Raw genomic sequence first — 6,130 nt, 5'->3', positions numbered from 1 at the left:
AGGTTATGATGACAGGACCCAGGAGAAAGGGGTGTATTTCTGGCTGCTTTTGCACATCCCATGTGTGGTAGGACAGTCACCAATACTTACTTGAAATAAAACCTTTAGCCTACAAAGAGCTAGCTTTTTTTAATTTGGAAAGATTCACACTTACATATGATTATATTATTTAGTTACACATTGCTTATAAGGCCTTAGCAAGAATTGTAAAGTTCAATTAGTCTTGTCCTCACAATTTGCCATGGAGACCACGGTTCAGTGCCCAGTTGAAAAACTCTGTATAAAGTTTAGAGAATGAACTGGAAACCTTAGCAGATAGTCTGAAGTCTTTTGCAGATTAAGGTCAATTCTCCATGCAGTCGTTTTGTGCTGCAAACTAGCTGAATTTTAAAATTTTTTTATGCCCTTACTTTTATTGTTTATTTGTCATATGGCAAACACTTCCTGCAGGCAGTTTGTCCAGGCTGGGATTTTATATAACCCAGAAAATAGAGCCACCAGACCTGCAGCTCTGCAATGATTCTGTTCCCCCTTCCTGAGAGAAGCAGGCACTTCAGAGATTTAAATATAAATGCAAAGACAGTGACAAATAAGTGGAAATAAATGTGTTTAATAGTTTGCCAGTGCACTCAGAATCATTCCATTTATTTAAAACTTTAGAGACGTGTGAAAATCCTATGTGGTTCAGAGCTCTTTTTATATAGCCGTTGAAAGATTATATAACATGCAATTTTGACTAAAAAAGATGCTAACTACTTGAGTTTTTCAAACTCTTCATTGTTTTATAATTAAATTTTCTGGCTTACAAACAACACACTCCACTTATAATTTATACTTTTAGCTAAAGTGAAAAGAGCTGCTTTCTTATGTTTCTACATAAAAACATGGACTTGATTTTGCTATTATCATTCACTCTGACACTTGCTCTCATCGAATTTTTCCCCCCAACTCACGTTCCCTGAAAGACTGGGTCAGATGGCACTGAAAAAACTTACATATTATTAGACTAAGTGTTAAAAAGAGAAACCAAGAATTACACACTTATTTTAAAATATTTTGTTGAGGTATAATACATATACCACAAAATTTATCCTTTAAAAGTGCACAGTTCGGGAATTCCCTGGTGGTCCAGTGGTTAGGACACCACGCTTTCGCTGCTGGGGGCCCGGGTTTGATCCCTGGTCAGGGAAGTAAGATCCCACAAGCCACGTGGTGTGGCAAAAGAAGAAATGCACAATTCAATGGTTTGTAGAGTATTAACAAGCCTCCACAACCATCACCACCATCTAATTAAAGAACATTTCATAACCCCCAAAGGAAACTCCATCCCCATTAGAAGTCACCCCCATTCCTTCTGTTCCCCAGCTCCTGGCAACCACTAGCCCTCTTTCCATCTCTGTGGATTTGCTTACTCTGGATATTTCATATACATGGAATCATACAATATGTGGTCCTCTGCGATTGTGTATTGGTACTTCCTTCTTTTTACAGCTGAATAATATTCCATGGTAGAGATAAGCCTTATTTTCTTTTTCTATCCATCAGTTGATGGACATTTGGGTTGTTTCCACTTTGGGGCTATTATTATATTGCTCCTGTGAACGTTCAAATACAAGTTTTTGTGTGACTATACACTTTCAATCATCTTGGGTATATATTTAATAGTAGAATTGCTGGTTGCATAATATGTCTCTGTTTCACTTTTCGAGGAGCTGCCAAACTCTTTGCCACAGTGGCTGCACCATTTTAAGATTCCTGCCAGCAATGTACAGGGTTCTAATTCCCCCTGTCCTTGTCTACAGTTGATGTTTTTGTTTTTTATTTTAGTCATCGTAGTGGTTGTGAAGGGGTATCTCATTGTGATTTTGATTTGCATTTCCCTGTGACTAATGATGTTGAGCATATTTTCATGTGCTATCTGACCATTTGTATATCTTCTTTAGAGACATATCTATTCAAATCCTTTACCCATTTTAAAATTGGGTTATTTGTTGAGTTGCAAAAGTTCTTTATATACTCTGAACACTAGATCCTTACCAGGTACAAGATTTGCAAACATGTTCACCCACCCTGTGGGTTGGTCTGTTCACTTTCTTGATAGTGCTCTTTGAAGCACAAAAGTTTTTCATTTTGATGAAGTACAATTTATTTTTTTCTTTTGTTGCTTGTGCTTTAAGTGTCATATGTAAGAAACCATTGCCTATCTAAGATCATAACGATTTACATTTATGTTTTCTTCTAAGAGTTTTACAGTTTTAGCTTTTACATATAGGCTTTTGATCTCTTTTGAGTTGATTTTTGTATATAGTGTAAGGTAGTAATTTACTTTAAATGTCCTTCACTTTGCTCTTAAACTTTTCCATATCTACAGGGAAACAGAAAATTATCCAACATAATTAATAGCATTAGAACACCTATAGAAAGAATCCTATTCTGTAACGTTTCTAAGCACTTTGGAAGCTCAACATATCATATAGAGAGAGAAAGAGTTGACCCTTGAACAACTCTGGTGATAGGGGTACTGACCCTCTACATAGTTGAAAATCTGAGTATAACTTATCATCGGCCCTCTCAATTTGTGGTTCCTCCGTATCCACAGTTCTGCATCCGTGGATTCAACCAACTGCAGATCACATAGTACTGTAGTATTTACTACTGAAAAAAATCCACACATAAGCGGAACCACCCAGTTCAAATTTGTGTCATTCAAGGGTCAAATATATATATACATATATTGATACATATAAAAATTATGATAACCTAGGTTTAGAAATCAAAAGAATACTAGGAAGAAAAAGTAGGAAATCAAGATTGGCCTCTTAAATCATTTTTCCTTAAACGTCAGTTAAGGTCAGTTAATGTCCTAACTCCACCCAAGGCAGCGCTGTGTCTGAACTTGAATCAGATCTTGCTGTATTAAACCAGAGAAACACTGTGACTGTCAGTAACCTTATTATTCTCATACTTTCCTTCCTTTGTCTAAAAAGGCAAATAAAACGCACCAAGCATGGAGCTCTACAAACTCAAACATGTTACACACTAAGTGAAAACAGAACACAGTAAACTGTGAAGTACTGATGTGAACTTTATATTCCATTCCGTATGGAATATATATGAAGGACTTCCTGGTGGTGCAGTGGTTCAGAATCTGCCTGCCAATGCAGGGGACACGGGTTTGAGCCCTGGTCCTGGAAGATCCCACGTGCTGCGGAGCAATTAAGCCCATGCACCACAATTACTGAGCCTGCACTCTAGAGCCCACGAGCCACAACTATTGAGCCCATGTGCTGCAACTACTGAAGACTGCACGCCTAGAGCCCATGCTCCACAACAGGAGGAGCCACCACAATGAGAAGCCCGCGCACCGCAACGAAGAGTAGCCCCTACTTGCCGCAACTAGAGAAAGCCCGCACACAGCAACAAAAGACCCAACGCAGCCAAAAATAAAATTTTAAAAATTAAAAAAAAAGAATATACATGAAACTACGTCTTTTCCTTCATTACATAAATTATTACAGAAACTTTTCCATTTTTGACTCTGTTTATGACATATGTTTACTCTAGATTAGTGCTGTCCAATAGAACTTTCAGAGATGCTGGAATATTCTATATCTGTGCTGTCCCAGACAATGGCCGTCTGTGGCTGTTCAGTGCTTGAAGTGTGGCTAGGCTGGCTGAGGAATTAAATGTTTAATGTTATCTAATTTTAGTTAAGTTAAATTTAAATAACCACAGGTAGTTGGTGGCTGCCCTGCCAATGCCACAAGTTTATCATCTGGTAGCTATAATCTGCTTAAAAAAACAAATACATTTTAGAGTAGATGAGACTGTCTACTGAAATTGTAACCTATTTCAGAAAAGGGAAAAAGTCGAGATCTAGCTCCTGTGGTAATCTGTATTGGTTAATCTAAATAGTGATGCATCTCTCGAGACTCACTTCCTCTCTCTCTGCCAAAGAAAAGAAGATATATATGCAGACTTCTGGCTGAATATATCCTATACGCTGCCAAGCATGTAACTAAAATTAAGCAAAAGTTTAATTGCTAATAGTTTTTTTTTATACCCTGTGAAAATCTTGGAAAGCACATAGTCACATTCAGATAGAAATGTAGAACATTAGCAAGTTCATCTGTGAGCAAAGAAACAGTACAGTGTCTGATACCTAGACAAAGAGTATAAAGCATTTTATAACATGGGCCAGAGAAGAGAAAGGGGCCTCAGTGCTCTGTGCTAAGAACTATCTTGCTCACTGACTTAACACTTCAGTCTTCATGAGTTTGTGTGTATAAAGCAAGCATAATAAATTATTTATGCAACATGTTATCTTGAGAATTGGAAGGAACTCTACAGACATAATTCCTTGTAGATAAAGAGATCATCCTTAATCTACTAGTGATTTTGATTTTTTCTCATAATATAATTCCAGAAAATATTGACAGATATATTAACATCTAGAGAAAACAATTTCTTTACTCAAAAAGGAGTCCTGGCTATTGAACCATTATGTTATGTTGTGCACCTGAAACTAATATGTTATATGTAAATTATATGTCAATGTTTTAAAAGAAGAGTCCTGGTAAGATCCTAGTCTCCATTTCTATTCCTGAGTAACACATAGAGGAGTGAACATTGCAAGAGAAATATTACCAAATGAAAACAAACAAACAAAGGCAACCTAAAGCAGAAGCATTTAAAAAAAAAAAAAGGTAGGTCCTTTCTTCTCAGGACTAGAACAGAGTCCAGTGAGGGTCCACAGGCAGTGCTCAGGGACTTAAGAACTGTCAAATAATATGCTCTGAAATGTAGAAAGCAAACATGCAGAAAGGTGTTAAATGGGAAATGCCAGTCTCCCTGCCAACCCCCAATCTCCATATCCACTGCCTAGATAAAACAATATTTTCAGGCTTCCCTGGTGGCGCAGTGGTTGAGAATCTGCCTGCCAATGCAGGGGACACGGGTTCGAGCCCTGGTCTGGGAAGATCCCACATGCTGCGGAGCTACTAGGCCCGTAAGCCACAACTACTGAGCCTGCGCATCTGGAGCCTGTGCTCCGCAACGAGAGGCCGCGATAGTGAGAGGCCCACGCACCGCGATGAAGCGTGGCCCCCGCTCGCCACAACTAGAGAAAGCCCTCACACAGAAACAAAGACCCAACACAGCCAAAAATAAAAATAAAATAAATAATTTTTTTTAAAATAGTTGCTTATTTAAAAAAAAATTCCCCCCTTTATCGTTCCAGAATGTTCTCTGTGCAGATAGTCATATATAACAGGCAGTCTTTTATTTCAAGAAGTTAGGTAAGTTTCGCAAGCTTGAAGATGTGCTCTGAATTTCCACCCTAGAAACAACTGAGTCACTTTGGACTCCTACTTCCCCTCCTGTTCATACAACACACAGCCCACGCTCCCGAGAGTGGGCACGAGGGGTGTTATCTCGGGCTTGGGTTTCATCACCTCTGCTCTAAAACTATCTATTAGCCTTCAAGCTGGACTCCGCACCATCATCCGTGTCCCCGCACAGTGAGGGCTCTAACACACAGGTGTGTTACTGCGTCCTCTAACCACGTGATGTCATGACGTCACCCACAGGAGACAATGCAAAGCTCAGGAGCAGAGCGCGGGGACCCCTGGCTGGTCCTTTCCGGGTGGGCGCCCCCACCGCTGCTGCTAACGGGCCCAGTCCATGCCTCTGCCTAGAATTTCCTCCCCTTTCATCCTGCTGTCGGTCCCTCTGGCCTGCAGTCCCCGGTCCCTGCCAGACACACCCTCATTCTTTTCCCAAAGACCATGCTTCTAACGTGACTCACTGCAGTGGGTAGAATTGGATGGATAGATTGAGTTTTCCAGGGCAGGGCTCCTGTTGTGCTAATGTTTTTACCTGTCGTGCCCAGTACAATCTGTGGCTGAATGACAGGGCCCCAGATATTTGCAGCCTCTGTATTTATTTAATGGTGAGGAGAGTCCGAGAGCCTCTAGGGGGCCGCTATGGAATAAGAGAGCATAAAAATCCATGGGAGCTGAACCAGCTTCATTGTGTTGTGTCTGCAGAGCCCCGGGGCCCCAGGAACCAGTTCTGGCAGGGCTGCACCTAATCACACAGGACACCGACTGCTAAACCACACTGCAAAGCC

At 40.2% G+C, this 6,130-nt stretch overlaps 1 non-coding gene across 1 annotated transcript; it reads left to right on the top strand.

The window, feature by feature from the left end:
- Window positions 1–1,117: 1,117 nt before the first annotated feature.
- Window positions 1,118–1,190, top strand: TRNAR-UCG (transfer RNA arginine (anticodon UCG)). The gene has a single exon. It is a non-coding gene; the product is annotated as a tRNA-Arg (tRNA).
- The last annotated feature ends 4,940 nt before the right edge of the window (window positions 1,191–6,130 follow it).

Source organism: Mesoplodon densirostris, chromosome 12, assembly GCF_025265405.1.
Source record: "Mesoplodon densirostris isolate mMesDen1 chromosome 12, mMesDen1 primary haplotype, whole genome shotgun sequence".
Classification (NCBI taxonomy): domain Eukaryota; kingdom Metazoa; phylum Chordata; class Mammalia; order Artiodactyla; family Ziphiidae; genus Mesoplodon; species Mesoplodon densirostris.
This window is presented reverse-complemented; position numbering and strand designations above follow the sequence as displayed.